We start from the raw sequence: 19,593 nt of genomic DNA on the forward strand, positions 1-19,593 counted from the left end.
AACCCTCTATTGTGATCCCTGCCAGAGCAGTTGGTAATGGTAACTGGGCACCATCTAGTTTTGGGCTCAGTCTTGTGGAGGTTGTGGTAGTTGTGGTCCATCAGTCCTTTGGACTAATCTTTCACTTATGTCCTTTGTTTTCTTCATTCTCCTTTACTCCAGCCAGGATGGGACCAGTAGACGTATCTTAGATGGCTGCTCACAGGCTTTTAAGACCCTGGACGCTACTCACCACGGGTGGATGTAGAACAGTTTCTTAATGGACTATGTTATTTCAGTTGAGCATGGTCCCCAGCCCTCAGCCCAGTAGCTTAGTCCCTCAGGGCATTTGGATGTGTCTGTGAAGCTTCTGCAGTTTTGTGGGGGGGCTCCTTTTAAACCTAGCAGGATGGCAAAATTGACCAATCCCCTTATTAGGGTTCCATATACCTTATTTGCATGGCCCCACCCCCACAATGGCACGGCACCTTATTGGCATTATTAGCAAGCTGTCCAACCCCCTTGGTGGGCCACCAGCACCTTATTTGCCTAGTTCCACCCAACAATTTGGTAGGAGTTACAAAATGTTATGGATTGAATTGTGTGCCCCAAAAATGTGTGTCAACTTAGCTAGGCCATGAGTCCCAGTATTGTGTGGTTGTCCTCCATTTTATGATCTGATGTGATTATCCTGTGTGCTGTAAATCCTAACCTCTATGATGTAAATGGAGCCCTGGTGGTGCAGTGGTTAAGGGTTCAGCTGCTAACCAAAATTTGGCAGTTTGTATTTACCAGCCACTCCTTGGAAACTGTATGGGGCAGTACTACTCTGTCATATAGGGTCTCTATGAGTGAAATCAACTCAATGGCAAAAAAATTTTTTTTTATGATGTCAGTGAGGGAGAATTAGAGGTAGTTATGTTAAAGAGGCAGGACTCAATTTATATGATTAGGTTGTAGCTTGAGTCAATCTCTTTTGAGATGTAAAAGAGAAAATCGAGCAGAAAGGAGAGGGACCTCCGACCACCAAGAAAGAAGAAGCCGGGAGCAGAGCACATCCTTTGGACCCAGGGTCCCCTGTGCTAAGAAGCTCCTAAACCAGCGGAAGATTGATGACAAGGACCTTCCCCTAGAGCCAACAGAGACAGAAAGAATTCCCCTAGAGCTGGCACCCTATATTTGTACTTCTAGCCTCCTAGACTGTGAGAAAATACATTTCTGTTTGTTAAAGCCATCCAGTTGTGGTATTTCTGTTATAGCAGCACTAGATAACTAATACATAAGATCATGGCAAGAAAGGCCATATAAAAGTGATCCATCACACTGCAATCACAAATACTTACAGATGTGTTTCTGGAGGAAGAAATAGCAGACAGGACAGCAGAAAAAAAGGTTTTGTTTTGTTCTCTTTTAAATAAAGCAAACCTAGTTGTTTTGGTGCTAGTAATTCTCCTTTAGAAAACATGAACATTCCTTTCAGAGAGATAGTATTAGTATTGTTGATGTCCCTCATTTTCCATTTTCTCTCCCAGATCCTTTTGTACAGATGAGGATATGGATACATTTTTACCCCAATAATAACATCTAATATCTTTTAGTTGGATATCTCTAACTCTCTGCCTCTCCATTTTTCTTCCCTTTTCCATTTAAAAATTATATAAATTATGTACATACCAAAAGTCTATAAGGCATATAAGGTAAGGCATATAAACTTACCTCTATGTGTAGCATATAGGTGAATTATAAAGTATAACACTAAAGTGAACACCCACCAGCCAATCTGAAACATAGAATGTTACCAACATTGTTACAACTATGAAAGCCCTGGTGGCACAATGGTTAAGCACTCAGCTGCTAACCTAAAGGTTGATGGTTTGAACCCACCCAATGGCTCCATGGGAGAAAAACCTGGTTATCTGCTCCTGTAAAGATTACAGCCTAGAAAACCCTATAGGGCAGTTCTACTCAGTCACATGGGGTAGCTATGAGTCAAAAATCAACTCTATGGCACACAACAGCAACAAATATATATAGTCTTCTGTCTTAGTTATCTAGTGCTGCTATAACAGAAACGTCACAAGTGGATGGCTTTAACAAAGAGAAATTTATTTTCTCACAGTAAAGTAGGCTAGAAGTCCAAACTCACGGTGTCAGCTCCAGGGGAAGGCTTTCTCTCTCTGTGGGCTCTGGAAGAAAGTCCTTCTCATCAATGTTCCCCTGGACAAGGAGCTTCTGCACTCAGGAACCCCAGGTGCAAAGGATGCTCTCTGCTCCTGACTCTGCTTTCTTAGTGGTAGGAGGTTCCCCTGTCTCTCAGAGGCTCGCTTCTCTCTTTAATATCTCAAAAGCACTTGGCACAAGACATAATCCAATCTTGTAGATTGAGTCCTGCCTCATTAACATAACTGCCGCCTATCCCACCTCATTAACAACATAGAGATAGGATTTACAACACATAGGAAAATCACATCAGATGAAAAATGGTGGACACTCATACCATACTGGAAATCATGGCCTGGCCAAATTGATACACATATTTTTGGGGGACACAATCCAATCCATGACATCTTCTTTGAATAGCTTTTTCACTCATTATTATGAATATCCAAAATTACCTATTATTTTAGATAGTTATAGTTAATTTATTGTCACTTCTGTATAATATTTCATAAATGAATACAACAGACTGTATTTATTCATTCTCTTGTAGATGGACATTTAGATTGTTTCCATTTTTTGGTATTATAAAAAGTGTTGCAATGAACATTCTTCTGCAAATTTTTTGGTGTACATGCTTTAAAGTCTATTGAGGTATATACCTAGATGTGAAATTAATGAGTTACAGAGTATGCAAATGTTTGGATTTATGAGATAATGCCAAAATATTTTTTAAAACAGTTGTCTCAATTTATACTCCCACCAGCAGTGAATAAGAGTTACCCCCACCCACATCTTCAACAACTTGGCATTGTCAGATTTCTTAATCTCTGCCATTTATAGTCTCCTTTTACTTGCTCATTTTTGTAATTTTATTTTTAATAGTTCACACATAGTTTTTTAAGTTCTGTGTCTGATCATTTCAATAACTGAGTTCTTTGTGGGTCTAAATCTGTTTTGTGTTTGTAGTTGTTCCCACTAACTCTTATTCTCAGAAGCATGTTTGCTTTTATGTTTGGTGATTTTTGACTCTGAGCTCAAATGTAGTTGATGTTAATCTTGGGAGTACTGGTGGCATTTGCTACTGTCAAGAGCCAGAGGGCCCAAGTGGGAACACTTTTGCATCCTCTCAGGTTAGAAGTCTAGAGTTCAATTCTCCTTCTGTGCAGGAGACCAAGGTTTACCCTGCCCATCTCCACAATGGCCAGGTAATTCTGATATTGGCATGCTCTTTCAGGGAAAACCTGATTTTTGCATTTTATTACTGGATTTCATCCCTCTGGATTCAGCTCATAAGAGTTTTAGAGCCTTAAAGATGTACCTTACTTCCTTCAAGTTCAACACTGGCACGGAAAAGTATATTTTATACAGGATCTAATTGCTTTAGTGTGACGATACTTGGGAGTAACTAGACTGCCGTTTCACCAGAAGTGGAAGTGCTTCTCTCTGTTTTCTCTCTTTGTTTTTAACTGGATCAAATTCACCAAAGAGGAAAACATTCTCCTCTTTGGCCCTGTTTTTCAAGATGTAGCACTCATCTTAGTGGAGTCGTGTGCTCACAAGTCCTTTTTACTTTGATGAGTGGGGCAGAAGAAGCAGGCGGAGCTAGGGAAAGATTCAGTTAGTAAAAGAGCATTATTGGACATGTCTAGGAAGAGATATTCTGACATAAGAGTTTTAATTCATTTGGGGGAGAGAGCTCTATAAGATAAGGTATTTACAAACAAAAAACCACTTCTGCATATCAGATGTTATTAAACGATAGGATTAACTTTAGCTCACTTGAACCGTACAACCTAATACACAGACCAATTACATCTTGGCAATGATATAATGGCCCCAAAGTGAAAGTCCGTTTTGTAAAACTTTTAAGTACTAGGGCTGTCCTAGCTTAATCAACTCTTTACTGGCTCTTTTTTTACCACTCCCAAGGGTTTGGATATATAGTACTTTACTTTCAGTAAAGTGACTCACTGAGAAGAGAGAAATAATGAGAACAAATGCATTTCAACTAAAGGAAACTTTTTTTTTTAAGGCTGCAGTAGTAGATATTATGTCAATTATGGGAAGAAAAGGACAACTGGAAAAGCAGGACTGGTTCACATGCTCTGCAGGAGGAAGGCGGCGTCACAAGGATGGAGACAGCACCCACAGTTTGTTACCCGTGAGACCATCTGGTGCTCCGCGCAAGGCAGACTAGGATAAAGTGTGGAACACATGCATTTCTAACCATCAGTGAGCAGAGGCTGTGCGTCGGAATGCTCACACACACTTCGTGCTCAGTGACTGGTTTGCAGGAACATTTCCCAGCACTTTGAAGCAAGCAGGTAATCAAGAGTGAAGACATAGACAGACTGTAATTCTTCCTGCTCGCTCTTTTTATTGTTATGCTTCCTAGTAAAGGGAGATGCAATAAAAGCTGTGCTTAGTTCTTCATCTGGAACGCCCCGTGGGATTATGACTCCAGGGACAGGAACAGAGCTAGACGGAAGCCTTCTTAGAATTTTCACCAGGTATATTATTAATTTTAGCAGGATAGAGATGACATTGCAAAGTTTTACTATTTGAGCCTTGCTACATGGCTTGGAGGAGCCCTAGTGACACAGTGGTTAAGTGCTTGGCTGCTAACCTAAAGGTCAGTGGTTCAAACTCACCAGTGGCTCCATGGAAGAAAGCTGTGGCAATCTGCTTCCATCAAGATTTATAGCCTTGGAAACCCTACGGGAGCAGTTACTCTGTCCTTAGGGTAACTATGAGTCGGAATTGACTTGACAGCAATGGGTTATATGGCTTCGGTTTAATTTTTTTTCTTATTATTACAAGTTAAAAAAAAAAAAAAGAAAACACATTTTAGAGTTAATCTGATTCACGTTTCCAAACCACAAGCTTTTGCTTGAAAATTCACTTTACCAGGTTTAGAAGTAGATAATAACCCTTTCTACTGGGCTGCGAGCTTCCGGGCCTCCCGCAGCTTTTGTAGTGCTGTAGTTGTCACGTGTTCAAGTAGACCTTTATGGGGGAGGGAATAAATGAATGGCTTCTCAAATATGAGTTTCGGGCACAACTGTGGCAAAAGGCTATGTCTACTGAACATCACAATGTCTTCTGTGTGGCTGGAAAAAGTATACTTTCTTGAAAAATGAGCATAAGATTCATTTCACTTTACATCATCAGATGGATCTTGAAAAGGCTTCTAAAGAGAACCCCAGGCTTTAAAGACTAGTTGCAGCCAGTCCATTCAGTTTCTAGACGGATTTCTTCTGTTTACTACCATTTAAAAAATTCCTATAGGAGATTCCAGACCAAAAAACCAAACCAGTTGGTGTTGAGTTGATTTTGACTCAGGTCATCCAAAGAATCCTTATTATTTAGAGATATAAGCCGAAATACTTAGAGTTGAAATAATATGATATCTGGGATTTATTTCAAAATAATCTGGTTTAGGGAATGGTAGAGGTAGGACTGAAACCAGACTGTTTCTGTATTAATAATTGTTGAAGATAGGTAATAGGGTCGTCAGTATTTTTGCGTATGTTTGATAATTTTCCTAATAAAAGAATTTCTTTTCGATGTTGTATTAGAGGAAATAATCTTTCCGTATAAATTCCACTTGTAATTTGTGTACAAATTACATTCTAAATTGCTTCTCATTTCATGACTGCCAAGTTTCCATCAGAGCCACTGGAGAGAAGTTTATAAAAAGCCAGTCCCAAGATGGCCATCTTAGTGTAATTCAAAACAGAGAATGGATCTGACTCAGGGAAAGGCAGCACAAAACAGACATGAGAATAAACTGTAGGGTTGAGAGAGTCCCTAATAGAAAGAAATTTCTCTCCAATGACTCTTTACAGTGCTATTCTGTTCACAGTCTAAGATAGAGACCATGAAGTCCTAGGATTTCAAGTTCTATTCCATTGATCTTTATGCCTGCCTTATGGTAACACCAGACGACCTTGATTACTATAGCATTGTGGTAACTTTTGAAATCAGGTGGTGTAAACTCTCCAGCTTTGCTCTTTTTCAAAATTGTTTTGGCCGTTTTAGGTCCTTTTCATGTCCATATAAATAATAGGATTGGCTTGTCAACATCTACAAAAAAACCCCACTCTGGACTTTTAATAGCGATTGCATTGATTCTATAGCAATTTGTGGAGCACTGGCATTGAAACAATATTGAATCTTTCAATCCACGAACATGGCACGTCTTTCCATTTATCTAGATATTTGATCATTTCTCTCAGGTTGTTTTGTAATTTTCAGTGAATAAAATCTGTACTTCTTTCATTACCTTTAATGGTAAGTATTTTATTCTTTTTGAGGCTATTGTAAATGGAATCGTTTTCTTAATTTCATTTTCAGGTTGTTTGTTGTTAGTGTATAAAAATACAATTGATTTTTGCATAACAATCTTGTTAAGCTTTTTTTTTTTTAATTAGTTCTAGTAGTTTTTTTGAAGAGTCCTTAGGATTTTCTACATACGCATACAGGATCACGTCATCTTTGAATAGACAGCTTTACTTCTTCCTTTCCAACATTTATGGCTTTAATTAATTTTTTTTCTCCCCCCACTCCTCGCCCCCCGCTTTTTTTTTTAAACTTATTGCACTGACTAGAACTTCCAGCACAAGGCTGAATAGGAGCGGAGAGGACAGATATCCTTGCCTTGTTCACAAACTTAGGAGGAAAGCGTATGTTCTTTCAGCATGGACTATGACGTTAGCTGTAGGTTTTTCATACGTGTCCTTTATCAGGTTGAGGACATTTCTTTCTATTCCTGGTTTGTTGAGAGTTTTTATCAGGGGTATGTGTTGGATTTTGTCAAATGATTTTTTCTGCATCTATTAATTGATGGATTTTTGGAAGTTAAATCAATCTCTCATTTCTTTATTAGCCATCATATATTACTGTAATACATTGTTTATATTAGATTTCCAATGGCCAGAGGAGAAGACACAGAAGAAAACAGGAAAATACGTGAGTTCATGTGAAGATGAAAAGTGCTTGAAATTTACTGGTAAAATAGACCGGACTCATGGCTGAGAAATGACTGCATTATGCCGAATGCAAAACATCACTCCTTCCAGGAAAATAGGCCAACCGTTTGAATAGGAAAGAGCTGTAGAATTTGTAGAAAAGTTAATTATTGTAGCTATTTTCACACATTTCAGTAGTTATGCCAAATACGGCAATGAACTTGGTATTAACAGATGATTCCAAGGATTATAGTGGCAACTGAAATTTTAGCATTTCAACTAGGAGTTGAAATGGAAAGCATAGGAAACAGTGTTTTTTCTCAGTGAGTATGAGGAAAAGGAAACAAACATTTGTCGATGTCTTCTGTGTGCTGAGTTCTACGCTACACACAACCTACCTCATCCTATTTTCCCCACACAGTCCTGAGAAATGGTCATCTGACCCACCTTCTCAGATGAGAAAGAAGATTCTGAGAGGCCAAGCAACTTTCTGTTAGCTACATAACTGGAGTAGTTGAGGAAAACACCCCTTTCTGTCTGACTTGTAGTTTAGTGACCCCAGTTTTGGACAGTTTATCAGATTTTGAAAGGGAATGTCTAATTCTGGGTGGACCCTTCTGAAGTGGGTGGGCTGCAATCCCACCCTCTCTTGATTTCTCAGTAAGGTGCCAGATAAAATACAGGGTGCTCAGTTGAATTTCAAATACCCAAAAACCCGTTGCTATTGAGTCGATTCTGACTCCTAGCGACCCTGTAGGACAGAGTAGAACTGCCCCACAGGGTTTCTAAGGAACGCCTGGTGGATTGAACTGTCAACCTTTTAGTTGGCAGCCAAGCTCTTAACCATGGAGCCACCAGGGCTCTGAATTTCAGATAAGCCAAGAATAATTTTTTAGTGTAAGAACATCTTACGCAATGTTGGGGACATACTTACACTAAAAAATTACTTGTTGCTTATCTGAAGATCAAATTTAACTGGGCTTCTTATATTTTTATTCACTTTTTTGCTAAATCTGGCAACCTATCCCTATAGGTCCCTCCCCTCCTAAACTTAGGGACCCCGTTCAATCTGCCCTCCTCTTACTCTGTATTTTCAGCCTCCCCCTCTCTCCTGCTTTTCCCTGCCAGCATGACCACGAATCATACACCTTCATTGATCTGCCTGGCTTCCCCAGCAACCGGCCTCTCTCTCTATTCACCTTCAAAGTCAAGCCTTTGGGAGAAAAATTGAAGTTATTTTGACCCAAGGACCTAGTTGCCAGTTCCAATCACTCTATTTCAGCCCTGTGGAAAGAAAAGTGATTTTTCCAAAGGCTACATGATGGGGGGGTTCTGTTATAGATTAAACGCAGAAGATGTGAGAATCCAGACTTTGAAAAAATTAAAACAATGCCACTTGTCAAATATCTCCTGGGAAAATTTAATTATTTTTCCCTAAAACATGTTATGTTAACATGTAACAGGCTTATTTTTAGAATTTTAAATTGCATTAATAGATAAATATGAAAACCTTTTCTGTTTTAAATTCTAATGTGGTAAATATTGATAGAAATAACCCACGGAAACAAATCTCTTTAGTAGCCTCAATAATTTTTAAGAGTGGGAAGGGGCCGGTCTTGGGACCAAAAGGTCTGGGGCTGCTAATTTAATCTGTGCAGTGTATTGGCTGTAGGAAATGAAGTCTGTTCGTATTTGTTCTAAATAAAGCATACCGGCTTTGCATTAATCCCGATTTCTCTGTAAACAGCGGCTCTTCTCCAAGACTCAGTTTATCTTCTTCATCGTTGACCTCCTTGAAATGAATGCGCTTCTAGCAGATCCAAATTCAAACGCACAGGAACCCATGTGTTCACAATCCTTAACCCTTGACCATCGTTTCCCAAGCCTTGATGAGGCTCCAGACCCCCTGGGGTCTCCTAACAGTCCCTGACTCAGCAGGTGGGGAGGTTCTGCATTTCTAACGAGCTCCCTTGGACCACTTGGGTACTGTCCCATAAGGTAGCCACTTAGCCACATGTGGCTCTTGAACCCTCAAATACGGTGTGCTGGGGGTGTGGGGGACATGCTGGGTTTGGAAGGCTTAGTGCCCATTTTAGCCCATTTCTCATTTTTTATCAATTCCATGTTGATGTGCTAAAATTTTGGATGTATTGAGTTAAATAAAGTATCTTGTTAAAATTTATCTCCCTGGGAGTGAGCTTCTTGGCTCAAGTAGACACATGAGACTATGTGGGCAGCTCCTGCCTGGAGGGTAGATGAGAAGGCAGAGGGGGACAGAAGCTGGCTGAATGGACATGGGGAATACAGGGTGGGGAGAAGGAGTGCACTGTCTCATTGGGGGAGAGCAACTAGGATTACACAAGTATAAACATAAAGTTTTGTATGAGAGACTGACTTGATTTGTAAACTTTCACTTAAAGCATAACAAAAATTAAAAAATATATAATGATAATAAAATTGATCTCACCAGTTTCTTTTCACATCTTTTCATGTGTCCACTAGAAGATTTTACATCCACAGATGGAGCACATTTGTGGTACACATTCTATTTCCACTGGACAGCACTGCTCTGGAGCGCTCGGCACAGGTGATAGCCTCTAGTCCTGCCTCAGATTGTCCTCCTATGCTTCTGGCTGCTCCTCTGCACTTGCTTTCACTGGCTCTCCTCATCTGCCCTCATTTCAACTCTTGGGGATCCACAGGCACGATCATCTCCTCCTTACTCTCTGAGCCATCTTGTGATTCCCAAACACAGATTGCCACTCCAGGCTTCCAACCCGTGTTTTCCACCCTTGACTTGATATCTCTGTTTGGAAGTCTGCCAGCATCTGAAACTCACCGTTCCTCCCCACCTGGACCTGCTCTTTCCCCAGCAGGGCATCTTCCCACTGTACTGCCCAAGCCGAGGCCTACAGGCCTCCCTGGATTCTCCTGCCAGCACCTGAGACTTTCGATCCCATGTTCTAAAGGCTTGCTCCTGTCTACCCAATCCCGCTCCTCAGTTTTGGGCATCATCATTTTTTTTTTAACCTTGATAATGGTAGGAGCATTCTAACAGATTGTCCTACTTCCTCCAATTGACCCTAAACTCTACTGATAAACCAAAAAAGAAAAACCAAACCCATTGCCTTTGATTCCAACCCATAGTGACCCTATAAGACAGAGTGAAACTGGCCCTATAGGGTTTTCAAGGAGCGGCTGGTGGATTCAAACTGCCAACTTTTTGGTTAGCAGCTGTAGCTCTTAACTACTGTGCCATCAGGGCTCCAACTGTACTGACTGATATATTAAATCTTAAAATCTTCAATGGCATAGAACCCCCTTTTGCATAAAATGCCAACACCTGAGCATGGCATGTGTATCTCGCCTGCCTCGCCTCCTTTCATTCTACACCTCGAGATGATGGTTGTATCAACGGAACCTTGGAATTAAGAAAAATTATTCGAAAACCAACCCAGCCAGATTGTAATGAGAAGCCATTCATCCAAGATCAAGCACATTTCCAAAGTTCTTTCTCTAAATAACATGAGGTCCCAGGGTAGGGTCGCCGACAGCTGGCACGCAGATGGGTTGCAAGGTGTGAGGTGTGGGTTAGGGTGAGCGCCTGTGAAAGGAGTGGGTGGAGCAGAGGGAGCTGGGCTGCAATGCTGGCTGCTGCCCCAACTCAGCCTCCCCATAGTGGCCAGGAGCACAGTGCCCTTCAAAGCTGTGCCGAAATACTTGGGCCTTTGTCTTTCTGCCTTGCTGGAGGGTTTGGCCACAGTGAGGGGGGCTTTCTGCCTCAGAGGTGCCCCCAGGAGGCTGAAGCTGGGGGTGTCTGCAGACCAGCACCCCTACCGGGCCAGCCCAGCCCTCTGAGTAGGCATGCCCTGGGTCTGCTGCCCAGGAAGGCGGCTTCTGTCTGCAGTACAGACCATGAAGATGCACCTCCCCCTCCCCCGAGTATTTTGGCTGTAAAAACATGACCAGGGGCCAGACAGACCTAAGTAAGGCTCACACAGGATCCTACAAAGACCCTCAGGCAATATTTCTGCTGGCTGGAGCTGGGAGCTCTCTTCCCACCCAACAATGGGGGAGCGTCACATGCCCTCCCTGTGGGAAAGGAGGCTGTACCACTGACTGTTTTCACTTTATCCACACCTGTAGCTGTGAAAGCGGAGTTGCATTGCAGCTGGAAAATTAACACTTGGATCCTAAATAATAATAATTACTGTTTCTGGTTATTTTGAATTCACTGACAAAGACCTTTACAAAATAATTGCACTGATCAATCCCCAATGAGGTGCAGGGGGAGATTCTTGAGTTGGTGTGTGATGAGAACATTAGTGGGAATTCTGTAATGGTATTCTGTTCAGTGAGTGTAATTCTAAGGACTATCTTGTGTTAGAGTGTCTGACGTCGTGTCTTGTAATAGCAGATGGTTTCCATCAAGAAGCAGATGTTTCCTTAGCCGCCCCTTAGAATAAAACATCATCATTTAACCACACCCACAAGCTGCACTGTGAAGCCAGAGCAGAGGCAGATGCTGCCCATTTCAGAGCCGCGTAATTGTGGCTCCAAAACTCTGTTTTGGGAGAAGTGGCCTCAAAAAGAAGCAACTTTTTCGAACATCAGATAAGTGAGTGCTGGAAAAACAGTGTTTACTAGGAAAAAAAAAAATTTTTTTTTTATACCTGAGGTTTACAAAGTTCAAAATGAAACAATTGATTTCTATTTTTAAGACTGGTTCCTGGCTGTAAACATCACATCCCCAAACAAAAGGCAAGACCCCTGTCTATGCTTTAAAAAAAAATTATGCTTTAGATAATTTAATTTCACTGTAAGAAAGCATGGATGTTGCTTTTTCTCTGTTCCCTATTGAAACCTTCCACCATAGTTCTTTTTTAAACTTGAGATAGAATTCACACATCATATAATTCACCCCTTTGAAGTGTACAATTCCAAGGTTTTTATTCTATTCCCAGAGTTGTGCGATCATTACCGCTATCAATCAGTTCCGGGACGTTTTCTTCACCCCCTGAAAGGAAACCCCATGCCAGTCACATCCGCAGGAAGGTGTTTCCTGGTGTAATAAAAAGAGACAACCACGAGATGGAGACATTCTTCAAGTGAATCTTCCCCCAGCCTCGTCCTGAACCGTACGGGCAGCTTACCCAGAGGAGAGGGGCCCAGGGGCGGGGTTCTCCACCAGCGCGCAGACACCAGACTCAGGGGAACCCACAGAAACCCACGCAGCCCACATGCTGCCCCTAGACCTGCTGACCCAGGAGAGGCTTTCTCAAGTAGCATATGGACAAACATGTTTTATTTTAAACATTTATCACATATCATTATCCATTTAAATGTGTAATTGAAAAAACAAAAGCAAAAAACCGAGCGTATTAAGCCCATGACATTACACATTTACTTAGGACAAAAAAAAAAAAAGGCTAAGTTAAAAACATACATAAAGGATTGTATTTAAAATATTTAAAGAAAAATACTAAGTAACTCAGCATCCGAGCAGCAGGAGGCCATGGCACTATTGTGGGTGGTGCAAGGGGGCCTGGGGCCTGGGGAGTGCGGCCAGGACATAGAAATCCCTTAATAAGTTCCAGTTTCAGAAGCAGAGAAGAGCAACTGTCCTATGTGTTGCCCAGGAGCCTCTGCTTGCTCCTCGGAGAATAATTCCCAGGAAGCCATTTGCTCCCCTTACAGTACCGAGAAGCTACGATGGTGTCCTCTCAGACAACTGTCCAGGGCGAGATCTGCTGAAGAAACTTGACGTTCCATCTGTGGTAATGCCCCCAGGAAGCCAAGCCTGGCAGGAACAGCTCTCTAGGCCTTGAACTGGAGGGAGTCAGGTCCCACAGGCACAGTCGAAGCAGAAGGACAGGAGGGATCCCTGAGTGTTGCATGTGGCAACCAGGAGAGCACCCCAGCAACTGAGAAACTCAGTGTCAGGTTCAGGAGTCAACTTCAGTGGACAAAGTTGCTGGTTGCTTTCTGACCTCTTTCTGTGCAGACACCCACGTGTGTGCGCGGGACCCCTGGGAGAGAGGAGCAGGGCTTCTCCTCCCTTGCTCTGTCTGGGACCCGCTGCCGCCAACCCACCAATGGGTCTGCCTGCCAGGCTTACTCAGAGCTTCAAAGGTTTCAAAGTTCCATTCTCTTACGTAATTTTAGTAGCAATCCTGTGAGGCAATGGGTCTTATTATCCCCATTCTCTAAACGAAGAAACTGAAACTCAGAGCAGTTAGGTAACTGCTGGCAACTGGAGAGAGAGTTTGAATCATGGCCTTCCAATTCCAGATTTTCTGTCTCTATACGCACTTTCTCAGAAGTATTTTCATCGCGGCAAGATTGCACACATGCTCGTGGATGTTCATACCCTAGGCCTCCCCATGATGGCAACTACCAGCTCTATCTTGGGAAAGAAATTGAAATGAAGAAACCTGAGACCTTGTAGGATTTCTCCACATTATACAGTGTTGCAATTTTGCGGGGGGTGGGGGTGGGAATTCATGTACTAACTAATTGCCTTGTGAGGGCAAACCCTGGTATTGCATAGTCACATTGTGCAGAGGGAGTACTATCTCTTGTTATTAACCATCTGCTTAAAATGCTTGGGGAAGAATATAAAAGACATCCAAGAAATGCTTGCCGAAGAAATAAAGGAATGAATAAATTAGGTAATAAACACAATAAATGGTCTGAAAGAGTCAATAAGCTAATAAAATATTCCATCAAGCATCCTAAAAAACAAAGTTCTATCAAGAGGGTGGTACGGAGCTACTGTCCTCTCTAATTGTTTCCAAATCTGAGAACCACGTTCAGGTCTCCCAGCAAACACATGAGTGGACGTGTAGCACACACCCACTGAGGCGAGTTCTCTGGTTTGCATTCTTTTCTATCACCACACTGGGGCACAATTGGACCTTTAAATTACATATGCAAGCTGAAGCTTATTTTTCCATTTTTCTAGCATCCTCCAAACCCAAATGGCAAAACCCAACCTAGTAAGCAGGGGAAGGAAGGGGCTGTGCTTTAAAGGGAGAGGTGCACTACCATCTTTCCCCAGAGAATGAAGTGGAAAGGTTTACAGTTGAGCTGGAACACATGAAACATTCAAAAGTGTGAAGATTAAGTGCTGTTATCCGGAGAGGAAGCAGACAGATACCTGGGCCTTCGCTACCACAGCGGTGATGGTGGTTGTCTGAATCTGAGCCTACTGCCCCAGCGTAATTATTCAAACTGCCCTTTCATAATTCATAAATAAATTTCATAGTTATTAGGAGTGCCCTGGTTTAGACGATAGCTCATATAGACACCCTGATTGTAAGCAAAGTACAGAGGTTTTGAGGTGGAGGAAGCCAAGGGTGTGACGATGAAGAAACTTGATGGCCTAAACGAAGGTCGCCCTGCCAACACCTGAGCAGAAGGCAGTGAGTGTGGGGAACTACAGGCGGAGGGACACTGTTGCTCAGCTTGAAACCTGGAGCTGGGAACCATGAGACAAACATTTACAAAGGCACCACAGGGTTAAGACAGCAACTATGATCACGAGGCTCCTTGTACCAAGCTGCTGTGGAGTCTACAAATTTACAAATTGGACGGGAACTTGGATGTTGAAATCTGTCAGCATGGGTGAAAAGGTCAGAATCCACGGTTAGGTGACCCTGGAAAGACTCTAGAGGACAGAAGAGTTGGCACTGTTGTGGGTGAGACAATGTATGTGGGAAAGCGGGGGAGGGGAGGCTCACAGAGACAAGGCACCAGTCACCAGGCAGGCTTCCTGAGGCAACTCAGGGCTGCAGGCATCCTGGCCTGGGAGGCTGAGCTAAGATGGTTAAAGTTGGTTCCTTCCTTCCTTCTTCTCTCCTTGCCTCCTTCTTTCCTTTCTTCCTCACTTCTATCTTTTCTTCCCTCCCTCCCTCCTCCTCCTCCTCCTTCTTTTTTTTTTTTAAACATACAGAGATGTTTGTTAACAGAAAACTTATTTAGAGATGACACTAGTTGTAAATGCTAAAAGTGGTAATTACAGGTATATCTTAGTTAAATTAAAAAGAGTTAAAAACCCATTGCCGTCGAGTCGATTCCGACTCATAGTGACCCTATAGGACAGTGTAGAACTGCTCCATAGGGTTTCCAAGGCTGTAATCTTTACAGAAGCAGACTGCCAGATTTCTACAAACTCGTGTAACTAATGACTTACAGGAAAATAAGGTCTGTACAGCGAAGGGGCTCACTTTTGTAGCTGATCCTTCGTTTGATGCGTCTGCAGTTTTCACCACAGCGGCAGAGCCAGGGCCCAGGAATGGCTGCAGATTGGGTAAACTCATCCCAAGGAGTCCCCCAATTTTTCCTGGGGCACCTCAATACTCCACAAACAGACAAACACGTATGGGCTCTCAGGATTTTCTTTAACGGGAAGGAGGAATTCTAGAATGCAAGTTACAAGAGCCATCTTGCATTTAAGGCCCCGTGAAACCAGCCACATACTGAAGGCTGCAGGCCAGGCTCAGGGCCCAATGCGGAGCTGCCATGTCCCAGACATGCAGACAGCGTCCTGCTTACAGGTCTCTGCCCAGCTTGTGTGTCACTGACGGGACATCTTTTGGGGGGTGTTGGCTCATCTGTGACCCTTGTTTGTCCTTTTTGCTACTCTGGGGTCAAGTGGCAGACAACATTCCACATGTCTTGAAGAGGAATTTATTGTGTATTTTACAGGGATGTCACTCTCTTTTCAAGTCTGTAAAAGCTGTTCCAGTGGCCCACAGCCCTTTCTCCTGAGCAGATGCTTGTAGAAAAGCCCCACGCTGCAGCCACAGCCGACTCAGTCCCACATGAACCCCTGTCTCATCCGACAGCCCCACTTCCTACTGAAAAGAGGGAGACAGACAGTAGGCGCAGCAGAGTCTGGGGGGTGGGGAGGGAGGCATCTCTATTCATTTTTATTCCACCTAAAGGTTTCTCATTAGCACAAGTGGACGGTTTGAGGGCCAGGAGGCATAGTTAACACAAAGCAAAGCAAGGAACCTCCACACTCAACGCGGGCATGGGTTGGTGGGGTGGGAGGGGGGAGGGGGCTGCTGTGATTGCTCACAGCACAGAATCAGTCAGCTTTCGTTTTCTTTAAGCAAAAATAAATGCCCTTTTAAAATTTTTTACACTGAACTTCTCAGAAAGTGTTATTACCTAAGAATGTTCGCCGACTTTCGAGCTTTTAAAGAATCTCAGCTCAGGGATCCTTCTTAATAGAGGCCACGTTTGAGTGAAATCCATAGTAATCCAACTCTTCTCTTCTGAAAGCAAAGACTAACACCTTTTTATTTTTGGTAACAATCGTAAATAGAGAGATACCCTTTCCTACCCCTTCCAGCACTTTCATTTCTCGTTCTGGCCCAGAGAGAAAGCCAAATGCCAGACACCGTGGAAAGGCTGCGCTTGGAAGATGCTGGCTACCCGGAGCAGGAACTACCAGAAACCTCAGGAGAAAACCTGCTTCCAGTCAAATTTTGGAGGTTTTAAAGGCACAGATAGTTCAAAAATGGTTGACCAGCACTCAAAAGTTAGGCTCCCTATCCATACACATTGCCAAATGTTCTCATGTGAGGGCCACACAGTCTACTCTCATTCAGGACCGTGGCCTGGAGCCCCTCGGGGTGGTCACAGCCTTCAGAAAAGGGGTGTCTTCTGAGGGCCCTGATGTTTGGTGAAGCTGCAACAATCAGAGGAGCTGGCAGCCTTCCAGTCAGCCCCTGGCCTCCACTCAAGAGCCAGGCGGGACTCCATGCAGGGTGGGGACAAGAAGGCTGGCCCCTCAATGTCCCCTCAGCTCCGGGCCCAGGAAGCAGAGAGCCCGCCAGCCAAAGCAAGCACTGGCCTTTTCTCACACCTGGGAGCTTGTCAGTAGCCTGTCAGGCCAAACTCCCTTCTTGTCGCCTCTCCAGAGCGTAATTGCTGCTTCCAAGAGTGGAAAAATTTCTCTCATGGCATTTTTCTCGTTTGGGCCACAGGATGGCAGTCAAGATGCTATCCCCGTCAGGAGCATGGGTGTGATTTCACAGAAAATTAAAACCAGTAATGCTTTTTCCAATTTGAAAACCACAGTCTGAGGTTGTCTCTTGAATCACTATCCCGTGTTGGAGCTGGACAAAAAAGCATAGCCATGGGCCTTGGTATGACCCCTGGTCTGAGCGTAAAATCTGCCCTATGACCCCTGGTCTGAGCGTAAAATCTGCCCTCTACGTGTCATTGGCTGTGGAAGTTGGGCGGTGGGTTTTGTTTTTTTTATCAGTTTGAGGCTTTCCTTCTTGTATAGGGACGGTACTCAGGAGGCTTGCTTTTCTGGGCTGGCTAAATTCAGAGCAGGGCTAGGACTTCCCCCAGCTCTGGCTCTTTGCCTCCTTGGTTCTCCACTCGCAGCAGGGCTGGGGCTGGTGCCAACTTGCGCTTGGAGCAGCTCCAGGCCTTTCTTTCTTCCATTTCTCTCAGATGGTACAGCCTGGCCTGCAGGTGGCCTGGGCATTGGTGCTGCTCTGTCCAGCGGCCATGGATGACCACGCAAAGCACCCAGTCAGTAAGACTCCCCTCAGCTGTCAAGCTCTTCCAGAGAGCCATGGGTTCATCCAGCATGTTGTGTCTTCACTGAGCACACTTGTTTGCACCACCTGAGGACTCCCCCTTGAACAACAGAGAAAACTAAATGAAAGTTAAGAGAAAATGAGCGGCCATTGTTATTTTAACTTACGTTGTTTTAATGTACTGGCTCTAACAGCAGACTTTTCTGCAGGTGCAGGAAGTGCTGGGTACTTAGACCCTCTGGTGCTCCCTCCAGTCCAGCAGTTTATTAATTTGGTGCTTGGGAAATGGAGGGTATTTTCTCTTAAGGCTCTGGAGATGGGTGAGTTCAACGTTTTCTTTCAGGCTGTGAACCGGCTGTGGCTAGGGGCTTTCACCTCCTCACAAAGAGGAGAATCAGGACCACCTCCTTGCTTTGTTATTAACGACAGTCCCTTTCTGGAGGCCGTTTCTCTCCATCCAGCTGAAGTCAGTGACCTCTTGCAGTCACAGGAGCTGGTGGAGGGGCTCCGTCAGCTCGACCCTTGGGCTGGGAGAGGCTGGCTGGCCTCGGGGCCCAAGATGGCAAGGGGAGGCCTGAGGGGACTCTGTGCTGCATCCCAGAGCATGAGGCCCTGTGTGCTCAGCTGGTGCCAGGTGTGGGAGTGTTAAGGCCACTCGGCCATCTGCACCAGGTCCCCTTCCATTGGTACCCTCCGTATTCCCACCAAGAAGGAGGCCAAGTGCCCAACCATCCCCCCAAAAAGCTGTGTGCAAGGGAGAGAGATGGGTAACCCTGTGCTCCTATCATCAGGGATGGGGGGAGACCAAGCTGGGGTCAGTGCCCGCATCCTGGCCACGAGGGAGACAGTGTGCCTTTGTCCCTCTGAGCAACGATCCAGAGGCTTTGACCTTCCAGTTCACTGCAGGGAACCAAGGTCTGGCTCAGAGAGGGCGACAGGGGGGCAGCATGGGGGAACTCAGGCAGCATGACTCATGCATCCATGCCCTACCTGTCCATGCATCCTGACCCCCCACGTGCCCCATCCCTACACCCCTGTCATGGCCCACCTTCCCCAAAGACTGTGCTGTTAAACCACTACATCATCCTAAGCCTTCAAATGCCCAGGAACAAACCCAGGTAACACAACAGAAATAGGCCCTGAGCATCTACTATGTCAGTGCTGCTTTTGCAAGCATCGTTTCAACTAATCCTCATCACAACCCGGGGTTCCCTAAGCCCAATTTTGTAGAATAATTCAATAGCACATCTCCTGTGCAGCGTGTGGTTCCAATTTTATAGGTGGTGCCTATGCAGCAGCTCCAGGCTGAAATGGCTCAAGGCCAGCTGCCGGGAAGTGGCCGCAGGTCTGAGCGCAGGACTTAGAACTGGATTCTCTCTCTCCGTACTGCTAAGACCTGTGACAGAAGGTGCCTGTGGTCTTTGTGCCATAACATCTGTAGACTCCAAAATAACGTGGCACAGAAAGCACATTACCCCAGGACAGGGCAGTGAGGACCCGGGCAGTGAGGATGGGGAGATGGGGCAGTGAGGATGGGGTAGTGAGGGCCAGGGCAGTGAGGATGGAAAGACGGGGTAATGAGGACCCAGGCAGTGAGGACCAGGATAGGGAGGACAGAGAGACTGGACAGTGAGGACCAGGAGATGGAGCAGTGAGAACCAGGAGATAAGGCAGTGAGGTCCAGGGCAGTGAGAACCAGGAGATGGAGCAGTGAGGACCAGCAGGTGTGGCAGTGAGGACCAGGAGATGGGGCAGTGAGGACAGGGAGATAGGGCAGTGAGGACAGGGAGACAGGGTAGTGAGGACAGGGAGACAGGGCAGTGAGGACCAGGAGATGGGGCAGTGAGGACAGGGAGACAGGGCAGTGAGGACAGGGAGACGGGGCAGTGAGGACCAGGAGATGGGGCAGTGAGAACCAG

The sequence above is a fragment of the Loxodonta africana genome, chromosome 11 (genome assembly GCF_030014295.1).
Source record: "Loxodonta africana isolate mLoxAfr1 chromosome 11, mLoxAfr1.hap2, whole genome shotgun sequence".
NCBI classification, from domain to species: domain Eukaryota; kingdom Metazoa; phylum Chordata; class Mammalia; order Proboscidea; family Elephantidae; genus Loxodonta; species Loxodonta africana.